Source organism: Salvelinus alpinus, chromosome 27 (assembly GCF_045679555.1).
Source record: "Salvelinus alpinus chromosome 27, SLU_Salpinus.1, whole genome shotgun sequence".
In the NCBI taxonomy this organism is placed as follows: domain Eukaryota; kingdom Metazoa; phylum Chordata; class Actinopteri; order Salmoniformes; family Salmonidae; genus Salvelinus; species Salvelinus alpinus.
This window is the reverse complement of record NC_092112.1, coordinates 40,281,475-40,294,400: the sequence shown is the minus strand read 5'-3', so window position 1 is coordinate 40,294,400 and position 12,926 is coordinate 40,281,475.

Below are 12,926 nucleotides of genomic sequence, written 5' to 3'. Positions count from 1 at the left end.
GCCCGTACCGTCACGCAGAAATCATGCTTCAAGGCCTGACATGAGACATGCTCATCATGTAAATCTCTACATGTTTTAAGTATGCACATATCTTAACATGCCAATCTGACACAGCAAAACACATGCTGACAAGGGTCTGTGTGCTCTCTCTAGCCTTAGTAGAGGCTCTGCTGGTACCGTGGGGACTCCCTTCGCTCTGTAAATAAACACACAAACAAAACGTTCAATAAATGATGAGCCAGTGATACATATTTAAAATAACCTCTGCCTGGCTCTGCACAGAACTGTCTGCACCGTTACATTTATGTTCTGAAAACCAGTGACCCCCCCCTTCCTCCCTCCTGAAATTCTATACACATTACGATGATCAACTCGCTACATTGCACATTGAATAAACTGTTCTTAAAACAAGTAATCTCGCATTTTATATATATATATATTCCCTACACCCCTACATTAGGAGTATACATATTTTCTGGCTAAACAAAGTCCTTTATGTTGTTTCAGTGTAGCACCGTTCCATCTGCAGAGGGTTGTGAGGTAACCGGGGCGACACATATGCATCTGGTTAAGGTACCCGTACATACATGGCCTCTGGTTTGATGTAAGAAAAGAAAACATCAGATATGGCACCCACCATCTGCAGAGGGGAGGAGAGGAGAGAAGATAAGACATCTTTAGAAACACCCAGGATGGTAATTAGGGTTTTGGAAGGGGGAGCATTTACTGCATGTCTGTACAATTAAACACTTTAAAATGCTATTCGGAGAACAGCAAAAATAAGCTAAACTGACCCCGGCCATTGTCACCTTGGCTGCTGTAGGTTCTTTCACTTCAGCCGATCTACAAACACACAGCCTATTAGCTATACAATTGTTATGTTATACCCCTGACACGTAGCATCAGCGACTCTTCAGTCAGTTGTAATGATGACCTGCATAAATTCATCAAACCCCATACATAGATATTTCTTTTCTCAACTTACATAGCATTCACATGTGTATTCCTAGGCATTACTAATCAAGCTCCGCAAAAAAACAGACATCAGTAATAGCATAATCACATTCAACGGAATTATTCGAATATTACTTATGATTCTGTATTAATATCAGTGATGTAGTGGTCAAATACAAAAAGGGAGGTAATGGGTAAACTATAAACTCCAGTGGGCGATCGAGATAAGACGAACAACCACCGATACATATACGAAAACGTATATTTTTTTTTACAACTGTATTGTTTGCATTTGGATTGCATTTGAATCTAGGCCTATAGGAAAGATAAGCCATGTGGAGATGTTCACTGTATCTTCGTTTTTAAAATAAAATAATACAGATTTTCTAATCCCGCTCTCTTTCTCTCTGTCGCATGCATTGCAGCCTGCCTCACCACTGAGCTCCACATCACTGTCTGTCTCATTAGCCTACTCTCTGTTAAGAAAAGTTATTATGAGAACTAGGTAGTGTATTTTTTGCTCCTGCTGAAGTAGGCTCCGTGTAACGTTAGCATCTTACTTCATCCCACTAGCTGGCTAAGTAATACTAGCCAGAGCCCTTACATTTTTCTACAATGTACATTTTTTTCTGGGAGCTAGCCACCTGACTGACTGACATATCTATAAGCGACTATTTACCAGTTGTGTATTCATTCTCGAGAATTGTTTTTTGTTTGTTTGGGGAATGTCTATAGACAGGGCAAGAGTCGCTGGACTGTTTTAAAATGGCCTTTTGTCCAGCATATCGCAAACACATTGTCAGCAGGGTCTCTAGGTACCTACTTGAGCCTACTCCGAGCTGAGGTAGTTAATGTCACATCGCAGTCCCTCAGCCTCTGCCACGAGAGGGCGGAGTTAGCTGTTTGAGAGAGTGGTGAATGTGCTACTAAAGGTGAATCCGGGGGGTGCAGGCGAACATAACAAACCACTATTCATGATTCCACTCGTTCACAAAGAGGCAGTTACGATTAGAACTCAGTCAGATCAAGAATATAAGAGTTCTGAGCTTTGATCAAATCTGGAGTAATATTTAGATGTTGACCTGTAATACATTTTCTTTATTGTGTAAAGTGTATATATTTGTATTATTTATTTATTTTTCAAATTAGACCTCGGTTTCCTCATATGCAGTTCCAGCCCTGGAACCCCCCCCCCCCACCCGGCCCTGGTGCTATGGGAAAGAAAACAACATTTGTGTTAATTTCCCACTAGGGAGCGTCTGTTTCCTTGTGTTCATTTATGTGGAACGGAATCTGGGGACAAGGTCATGTCAGAGGGGAAAACATGGTGTTTGAAAGTGAGAAGGTGTCATGTCAATAAACAGAGGAGGGAGGGCGAGGGAGAGGTAGAGAGAGAGAGCGAGGGATAGGAGAAGTGAGTGAGGGAGAGAGAGAGAGCGAGGGATAGGAGAAGTGAGTGAGGGAGAGAGAGAGAGCGAGGGATAGGAGAAGTGAGTGAGGGAGAGAGAGAGAGAGCGAGGGATAGGAGAAGTGAGTGAGGGAGAGAGAGAGAGAGAGGGATAGGAGAAGTGAGTGAGGGAGAGAGAGAGAGAGAGGGATAGGAGAAGTGAGTGAGGTAGAGAGAGAGAGAGAGGGATAGGAGAAGTGAGTGAGGTAGAGAGAGAGAGAGAGGGATAGGAGAAGTGAGTGAGGTAGAGAGAGAGAGAGAGGGATAGGAGAAGTGAGTGAGGGAGAGAGAGAGAGCGAGGGATAGGAGAAGTGAGTGAGGTAGAGAGAGAGAGAGAGGGATAGGAGAAGTGAGTGAGGGAGAGAGAGAGAGCGAGGGATAGGAGAAGTGAGTGAGGGAGAGAGAGAGAGCGAGGGATAGGAGAAGTGAGTGAGGGAGAGAGAGAGAGCGAGGGATAGGAGAAGTGAGTGAGGGAGAGAGAGAGAGCGAGGGATAGGAGAAGTGAGTGAGGGAGAGAGAGAGAGCGAGGGATAGGAGAAGTGAGTGAGGGAGAGAGAGAGAGCGAGGGATAGGAGAAGTGAGTGAGGGAGAGAGAGAGAGCGAGGGATAGGAGAAGTGAGTGAGGGAGAGAGAGAGAGCGAGGGATAGGAGAAGTGAGTGAGTGAGGGAGAGAGAGAGAGAGCGAGGGATAGGAGAAGTGAGTGAGGGAGAGAGAGAGAGAGAGAGAGAGCGAGGGATAGGAGAAGTGAGTGAGGGAGGGAGAGAGAGAGAGCGAGGGATAGGAGAAGTGAGTGAGGGAGAGAGAGAGAGAGAGAGAGAGCGAGGGATAGGAGAAGTGAGTGAGTGAGGGAGAGAGAGAGAGCGAGGGATAGGAGAAGTGAGTGAGGGAGAGAGAGAGAGCGAGGGATAGGAGAAGTGAGTGAGTGAGGGAGAGAGAGAGAGAGCGAGGGATAGGAGAAGTGAGTGAGGGAGAGAGAGAGAGAGAGAGAGAGCGAGGGATAGGAGAAGTGAGTGAGTGAGGGAGAGAGAGAGAGCGAGGGATAGGAGAAGTGAGTGAGGGAGAGAGAGAGAGAGAGAGAGAGAGCGAGGGATAGGAGAAGTGAGTGAGTGAGGGAGAGAGAGAGAGCGAGGGATAGGAGAAGTGAGTGAGGGAGAGAGAGAGAGCGAGGGATAGGAGAAGTGAGTGAGGGAGAGAGAGAGAGCGAGGGATAGGAGAAGTGAGTGAGGGAGAGAGAGAGAGCGAGGGATAGGAGAAGTGAGTGAGTGAGGGAGAGAGAGAGAGCGAGGGATAGGAGAAGTGAGTGAGTGAGGGAGAGAGAGAGAGCGAGGGATAGGAGAAGTGAGTGAGTGAGGGAGAGAGAGAGAGCGAGGGATAGGAGAAGTGAGCGAGGGAGAGAGAGAGAGCGAGGGATAGGAGAAGTGAGTGAGTGAGGGAGAGAGAGAGAGCGAGGGATAGGAGAAGTGAGTGAGTGAGGGAGAGAGAGAGAGCGAGGGATAGGAGAAGTGAGTGAGTGAGGGAGAGAGAGAGAGCGAGGGATAGGAGAAGTGAGTGAGGGAGAGAGAGAGAGAGAGAGAGAGCGAGGGATAGGAGAAGTGAGTGAGGGAGAGAGAGAGAGCGAGGGATAGGAGAAGTGAGTGAGTGAGGGAGAGAGAGAGAGCGAGGGATAGGAGAAGTGAGTGAGGGAGAGAGAGAGAGAGAGAGAGAGCGAGGGATAGGAGAAGTGAGTGAGGGAGAGAGAGAGAGAGAGAGAGAGCGAGGGATAGGAGAAGTGAGTGAGGGAGAGAGAGAGAGAGAGAGAGAGCGAGGGATAGGAGAAGTGAGTGAGGGAGAGAGAGAGAGCACTTCAATAGATGGAGATGTTTGAGTCAGGCCACATGGACAGCATATTGAAACATCCACATTGAAGGGCTCGGTGTCACAGTAGACGTGTCATAGACGAGAGAGGTCACCGAGTCACACAGAATCGGAAAGGGGGCGGAAAGAGGGGGGGGGGGGGACAGACAACTGATTGGATTTCTCTACTATATAAAGATCCACTGGGCTCTGAGTATGTAAGGAATGACTTGTGAACCGTATTTGAAAAATAACACCAAACTACACAATATATTTGCCAGTGTAAGTTTTTCTATAATGCTATATAGACTGATTACACTTTAACAAAATCTTTCCCTTCCTCCAAAGTGACATGGAGAGAGACAAATAATATAATTTTCCTACACAATCCCCATTCTCCAAGAAAAGCCAGCTTAGGCCTATCTGGCTGTTTGTAGTTGGCTATAGCTGATGGGGGTTGAGATGATGTGTGTGTATGTGTGTGTGTGTGAGTGCTCGTGCATGTGTATGTGCGTGTGTGCATGTGTGTGCGTGCATGTGTTTTCCTGCCTGCCTTTGAGCATACATATTCATGCATATCTGTGAGGAAGTTTTGCATGCGTGATTGGGGTGGACAGCTAGATGGGAGAGTGGGGGCTCTGAGCCGAACTGTACGTCGTTTTCTCCAAAGCCTCGTCCCACTCCCTACTGGTTCTCATGCATATTTTCATTTAGCCTCCTGAGAAACAAGCCTCCGGGGGGCTGCTGGGAGACGGGACCGGGAGGAGGGCCGCTCTGCTCGCCGTAGCCATGGGATTAGCCACACGGCAGAGAGAGTGTTGGGAACTGACGGAGAGAGGGGGAAGGGGTACGGGACGGGGGAGAGAGGGTAGGCACCATCAGTCCGACTGGTACTGACTGAGGCAGGGGTCTGTAAGGAACACACACACACACACACACACACACACACACACACACACACACACACACACATACACACACACAGCAGGCGGGAAGCTAAACAGAGGCCAATGTCAGGTTTCATTCCCAACCTGTGGATCCCCACAGACACACAAGGGACTGTACATCAACACACCAGACAGGCCCATGCTCATATTCCCTTCAATATACCCACACTGCTGGAAAATCTCCTGATGTCTGTTTACAAAGGTTAATGCTGTCTGGCTTGCTGTGAAAACTAGCCCCCGGTCATGTCTATTGTTTGTACAATATTTTATTATAATAATTCATCGTGAACATAGAGAAGCAAATATCATTGTATTACATTATAAAAAAAGTAGTATCTCAAAGGATATGTAGTGCATCACCAATATCCTGTTTATAACAGAAATACCTCACCCTGAATAACAGAACCCAAAATATCATGAGTGAGACCTGGTGGTTTTCCTGGCCATGTTAGCTATCCAGCACAAATCACGCATCACAAATCATAATTAGTTAATAAGTCAGTAAAGAAATCAACACATTTTAAAGGACTGACATGCAGTAGAGTGATGGACAGTTGCTATACTATGCTGCCATAGCTGCTTCTAACAACGTCCTTACGAACGGGTTGAAATCTGGTTGAAATAATGTAATAACGGACCGGTTGAAGACAGGTTGAGAACTTCATTACAATGTTACGTTGCCCAGCAAGAAAACCAGAAATTGTCGCTCAAACAGAAAGGGAACCAAACATAGAGTCACTGACAACAACCAAAACGAAACAGGTGGAATTTTAGGAGGGATTCTGAAAGACACTCATGGGGGTGAAAGCTGCATAGCAACGACAACTGGGACCTAAAAGACACCACCATGAGCACACACTGGGCTACGCACACGCGCACGCACTGACACACGCACGCACACACGCACGCACAGTAAACACTAAAGGGACTGCTCTCTCCTGGATTAGGATTAAAGAGAAGCCCATTAACAGACAGAGGTTTATACGCACACACACTAGAGGCTTGGGGGCAGGTGCGGACTGGGACCAAAACTCGGCACTGGCATTTCTAAAACTCCGACCCATTCTTTTCCTTGAGTCCTCCACACTGGCCCATTCTTTTCCTTGAGGCTCCCATTATTAGCCAAATATGTATAATTTTGCTAAAAAAAAAACAAGTTAGACAGGCTCACTGGGTTAAAAATTGACCAGCCCATCTGGTATTTGCTCGAAATGCCAGATGGCAAGTTCGCCCCTGCTTAGGTGCAATGGCAGGACACAGAAGTGTTGATTTGGGGACTGCATCTGTGAATTAGCCAACACACTTCCGCTGAACTTCTGATTCACTCTACTAGATCACTACCACCACAAAATCCTCCCGGTACAACTTCTCACAGCAAGGGAAGGGAGAAGTTCAACTTTATGTTGGTATGCTGAATTTTATGTTGGTATCTACTATTGTCCCCGTACCCAAGCACACAAAGTTAACCTGCCTAAATTACTATCACCCTGTAGCACTCACTTCTGTCATCATGAAGTGCTTTGAGATAATGGTCAAGGAACATATCATCTCCACCTTACCTGACACCTTGGACCCATTACAATTTGCATACCGACCCAACAGATTTACGTATGACGCAATCGCCATTGCTCTGCACACTGCCCTATCACACCTGGACAAGAGGAATACCTATGTGAGAAGGCTGTTCATTGACTACAGCTCAGCTTTCAACACCATAGCCTCCTCTAAGCTTGTCACTAAGATCAAGGTCCTGGGTATGAACACCTCCCTCTGCAACTGGATCCTGGAATTCCTGACAGGCAGACCCCAGGTGGTGAGGGTAGGAAACAACACACCAGCTATACTGACATGGGGGCCCTCCAGGGGTGTGTGCTCAGCCCCTTCCTGTACTCCCTGTACACGCACAACTCCTACACCATCATGAAGTTTGCAGACGACACAATAGTGGTGGGCCTGATCGCCGACAGTGAAGAGACAGCCTACAGGGTGAGGTTAAAGACCTGGCATAGTGGTGCTAGGAAAACAGCCTCTCCCTCAACGTTAGAAAAACCAATGAGCTGATCCTGGATGACAGGAAATATGACATCGATGGGGTTGCAGTGGAGAGGGTCAAAAGCTTCAGAGGACCTTATATGGACCAATCACACCGACACCATGGTGAACGCCTTTTGAACCTCAAGCGACTAAAGCAATTTGACATGGGCCCTTAGGTCTTCAAGAAGTTCTACAGCTGCACCATCGAGCGTCTTTACTGACTGCATCACTGCCGTCTGGTACGGTAGCTGCACCGCCCTCAATCGTAAGTCTTTACAGCGGGCGGTGCGGACTGCCCAATACATCACTGGGAGTGAGCTCCTTGCCCTCCAGGACATCTACACCAGGCTGTGTTTGAGGAAGGCCCAGAAGATCATCAAGGACTCTAGTCACCCGAGCCACAGACTGTTCACTCTGTTACCATGTGGCAAGCAATATCAGACATCAGGTCTTGGACAGGTCTTGGACCAGGCCATCAGACTACTGAACAACTAACCCTAACTTGAGAGACTATTTGCACCTTAGACACTATCTGCATTCATATGGGTGTGAAGCCATACCCTTGCACCATTTGACAAAAGTTGTTTACTTTTGCCACCGCCAGCAGAGACAGCGTCGCTCATATGGGGGTGAAGCCGGTACGCTTGCACCATGTGCGACAATCGTTTTTTTCAGGACATTGGGATACGCCTTCAAAAAAATTATAATCAAAACAGATGACCAGAGCTTGGATTGAATCCACAGTATATAGCAGCCTTTCTTAAAGTTGTGGGTCGACCTGTTAATGGTGGGTCGCGATGTGTCAGTGTAAATGTATAATTATTTAATTAATTACTGGAATTGATTTGGCCAAGTGCAACTGCGCTCTCTGTTCAGTGCGCTCTCTGCTTAGCAGCGGTCTCTGCTCAGTTTGGCAACTGCACGAGCGGGAGAGGGAGTGGCCCGTGTGCTTCGTGATTTACCAGATTTTTTTCTTGAAGATCACTCCACAACACAGACTGCAGCGGATGATGCGGTGTCAGCCACCGACTTGTTATTCCCACAAGTTCTGACTGAGCTCAATTGTCATGAAACACAAATACACTGAGTTTCTCTCTCTTTCATACAAACTTTGAGAAATAACGAGGAGCGCCCATAATGTGTTTTGTGAGGGGAAGTGCTTTGTAATGAGTCAAATCAAAACGAACAAATTAATATAACGACACGTCCTGACTAAACATCCACAGCATGACAGTAAACCCAGGGAGTTATTTCAGAACAGGGCAGAATGCTTCAGGAAACAGTGCTTCAACAGTGGAAGAGTAAGTCAGCTAGCAAGGCGTTGTTGTCATTTTATAACAGGTGATGATAAGCAGAAATAAGGGAGTACTATCTCTCATTGTAGTCGATTTGAGTTTCTCTTTCAAACAATCCCCTTGTACACAGCTAATAGCTAACGTTAGCTGAAGCAAGCTTGCTAGCTACTGATTGTGCAACCTTAAGTAACAGTACAGATGAAGATGATCAGGCCTACTGTACATCTTGCCATAGAAATTACTGTTGAAAACAAGTCTAGGTTGGAACTGTTGCTGTTAAAATGCAAGTCATTATTTTTATTCTGAACTGGAATAATACTTTTTTGGGGCAAACACACTCACACAGTTCTGGGTTGCTCATCTACAGCAGGAAGCGGTCTCCCGCCTAACCGAGGAAGCAGTAGATGTTCTGATCCAGTTTGGCACCACATACCTATGCGAGTCAGGGTTCTCAACTCTGACATACTTAAAAAACAAGTACAGAAACAGTGTCAATGCTGAGCATGACCTCAGTGTTACACTGTCAAAACAGGTCTCAGAACCCCTGGTCTACAGAGTAGGAGCGTGCTGCTTGGTCCACTGCACCATCCATCCACAATGAATTAGCAAGACTAAACTTAACTGTGGAGTTCTTGTTGTTTTTTGTTTTAACCCTCCATCCTTAACTTAATTAATGCCCGAATTTAATGAAACCTATCCCATACCTTAATCCTTAACTTAACCAATCATAATTAATGGCTGAACTGTTAACCAATCGGAAATGAATGCCTTAACTTAACCCTAGAGTTGTTTCTGTGAGCCTAAATCGTCTGGAGCTCATGTGGGAGCTGTGTACCTAAATACAGGACATCAGGAGATGAAGTCAGTTTACTAGACAAAAGTAGATGTTTATCCAAGGGCGTCAAGATATGACGTGAGACTGTTGTTGGAGATACAGCGTCACTCATATGGGAGTGAAGCCCTATGTTGGCACCATGTGTGACAAGAGGTTTTATCAGCGCCACCACCTGGCGAGACACAACGTCACGCATGGGTATGATACTGCTCATCTTACTCCTGTCATTTAGACAATGCCATACCTGAACCCTGCATGTAGTATGAAGGGTTGGCAGGATTTATAAGTTAGTCATGCACAAATAAAAGTTTAGGTGAAATATATTGAGTAATGTAATTACTCTTTGAGGGATGGTGCTAGATTTTGGCAGTTGGGCCCTTTTCTGCTTGCTCGGAGTTGGATGGACTCATGGATGCCATTTTTGTGTGTCTTCGTCCAGTAGGACCGAGTGTGGGAAGCAGGACCGAGTGTGGGAAGCAGGACCGAGTGTGGGAAACCCTGTGCTAATTGACTAAAATGTACAGTATATGTATTCAACTGCTGGACCAATACGCTACCCACTTTCTATTTGTAAATACAGTCATACCCGACATAGCTCGTTCATTATCTATAGTCCTGTATATCTTACTGTGTACATATCAGGCTATTACTATGCATACTACCTCTTATATTACTTGTTATTGTTTATTTGACCAGTTATTATTGATATTGATTATTGTACTGAAAGGTTGAGGGAGCTAGCACACAAGTATTTCGCTGCACCTTTTATACCTGCTGTAAACTGTGTACATGATGAATAAACATATATTTGATTTGAACACACAGTATTGGGATATAGATATTGGCTCTCTTTTCAACTATTCTCTATCCAAATGTGTCTTCTAATTGAAGCTCAGATAACTCTGCTCTCTGTTGGTGTGTGTGTTTTGTGTGTTTGTTTGTGTGTAGGTTCAGGGTCAGAAGTTCATGCAGTAACTCTCCCTCTAGGCTGGACCAGAGGGAATCTGCTCTGAGGTTTTCCCATATCAATACTTTTACAGTATTGTCTGAATCTGTAATCAATAAACTGTATTTGTTAATGTTTACAATGTAAAACCAAGTGTTTAGGATCTAAACACTTTTTTGTAACACTTTTAAATGTGTCAACGCATTTCGAATTTCAAAGAAAACGCATCACAGCATTTAGATTGTTAACACCAGAACATGTTAATGTGCTGTAACACATTTTAAACACGTTTATTCAGCACATGGCATTTAGGTGTTAAACACTAAACACTGGGGATGTTGTTTTAACACTGTATGTTGTAAAGCCGTATTTGCATTTTACCCAGCATGCGGTTTGAGTGAATGTGAGAGATACCCACCCATGACTATGTTTGTTAGTGACAGAGGCAAGACTTTTGTATTAAATAACCAAGTGACTGCCTAAGTGAACTATCTTTTTGCTCTAAGGAGGGTTTTTATTTTGGGGGTTGGGCACAGAGGAGGGTAGTGCATTTTCCTCAGGTTTGTTACCGGGCTGCCGGACATCGGCATTCAAAAATATATTTATACTATGACAATTTAAGATATTGTAAGAACTGACGCTGGAGATGAGAAGCAGGTACGGAGAGTGAACATTTAATATAGCACAGACATGGAACAGGACAGGAACAGCGTCAGAACCGGGTAACACAATGACAAATGACAATTATGCAGAAGCGGGGAACAGAGCTGGGGAACAGACAGATATAGGGGAGGTAATAACACAGGTGATTGAGTCCAGGCGAGTCCAATGAATCGCTGATGCATGTGACGAGGGAAGCAAGTGTGTGTCATGGTGGTGACAGGAGTGTGTAATGCTGGGCATGCCCTCGAGCGCCAGGGAGGGAGAGCGGGAGCAGGCGTGACAGTACAATCCCCTCTAGGGGCGCCACCCGGTGTCCCACCTGGGCGAGCCTGACAGGCCGGCCGAGGCACGGGCGCCGGACAAGCCGGCTGGGCGTAACATCCCGACAAACCGGCAGAGGCGTGGGAGCCTGGCAATCCGGCGGAGGCGTGAAATCCTGTCGGTCCTGCTGAGGCGTGGGAGCCCGATGAGCCGGCTGAGGTGTAGATGCCTGACGAGCCGGCTGAGGGGTAAAAACCTGACAATCCGGCTGAGGCCTGACGTGGGATGGGCACCTGCCGAGCCAACCGGGGCAAGGAAACCTCTCGAGCCAGCTAGGGCGTGGAAGCCCGACGAGCCAGCTGAGGCACCCCTGGTTCCATCAGAGGCAGACCCCGGACCCGACGTCACCACCAACCGAAAAACCAGCACTTCATTTGGTGGCTTCAGCATTCTGTAAGAACCGACGCTGGAGATGAGAAGCAGGTACGGAGAGTGAACATTTAATATAGCACAGACATGGAACAGGACAGGAACAGCGTCAGAACCGGGTAACACAACGACAAAAGACAATTATGCAGAAGCGGGGAACAGAGCTGGGGAACAGACAGATATAGGGGAGGAAATAGCACAGATGACTGAGTCCAGGTGAGTCCAATGAATCGCTGATTCGCTTGAAGAGCGAAGTAGGTGTGCGTAATGATAGGCAGCCTGGCGCCCTCGAGCGCCAGGGAGGGAGAGAGGGAGTAGCAGTGACAGATATGTCCCACAATGGTCAGATGTTCAGATTTCATCTTCTTCTTGCTTGACCTGTCACGCCATGACCTTAGAGAGCATTTTTAATGTCTCTTTTTGGTTTGGTCAGGGTGTGGTTTGGGTGGGCATTCTATGTCCTTTATTTCTATGATTTGTGTTTCTATGTTTTGGCCCGAGTATGGTTCTCAATCAGGGACAGCTGTCTATCGTTGTCTCTGATTGGGAATCATACTTAGGCAGCCCTTTTTCCCACCTGTGATTGGGTAGTTGACTTTGTTAGTGGCACTATAGCCCTCGGAAGCTTCACGGTTGTTTATTTTGTTTCTTGTTTTGTTGGCGACATTCTATAATACAAGGAAATGTACGCTCACCACGCTGCACTTTGGTCCACTTCTTTCGACGGCCGTGACATGACCATTGCAGTAGTTACCTTTACATGCATGTTTCAGATTCATAAAATTATCTTTGGTACATGTGAGCCATTATCTTGCTGAGTGAATAATACATTTGATACCTGCAATAGATGTGTAGTAGATATTTAACTACGAATGATACGAATGTCTGTTAGTATGCTCTACACAGCTGACTGTAGTGTAATGTATAGTATTTACAATGGATAAGACTGCATTGTATCACTTGAGAGATGTGTCGACCTTGTTGTTTGCGTGTAAATCTTAACAATTGTCGTGCAGCATATTTAACAAATGTCCCACAGCCTGGTGTGTCTGTGTGTCCGTCTGTCCATCTGTGTGCTGTTTCCCAGGTGATTATCTAGGTACATGCATAAAACAGCCAACATGCATTGCTGACAGAATACAGAATGTCACGGGCAAGCCCCACCGTGGTCTACTGTGCCATTCATAGATTAAGGGAGAGAGAGAATACCCCAACAAAGAGATAAAGAGAGAGTTGACTGAGGAGAGAGAGAGAGAGAATATATCAACAAAGTATGAGAAG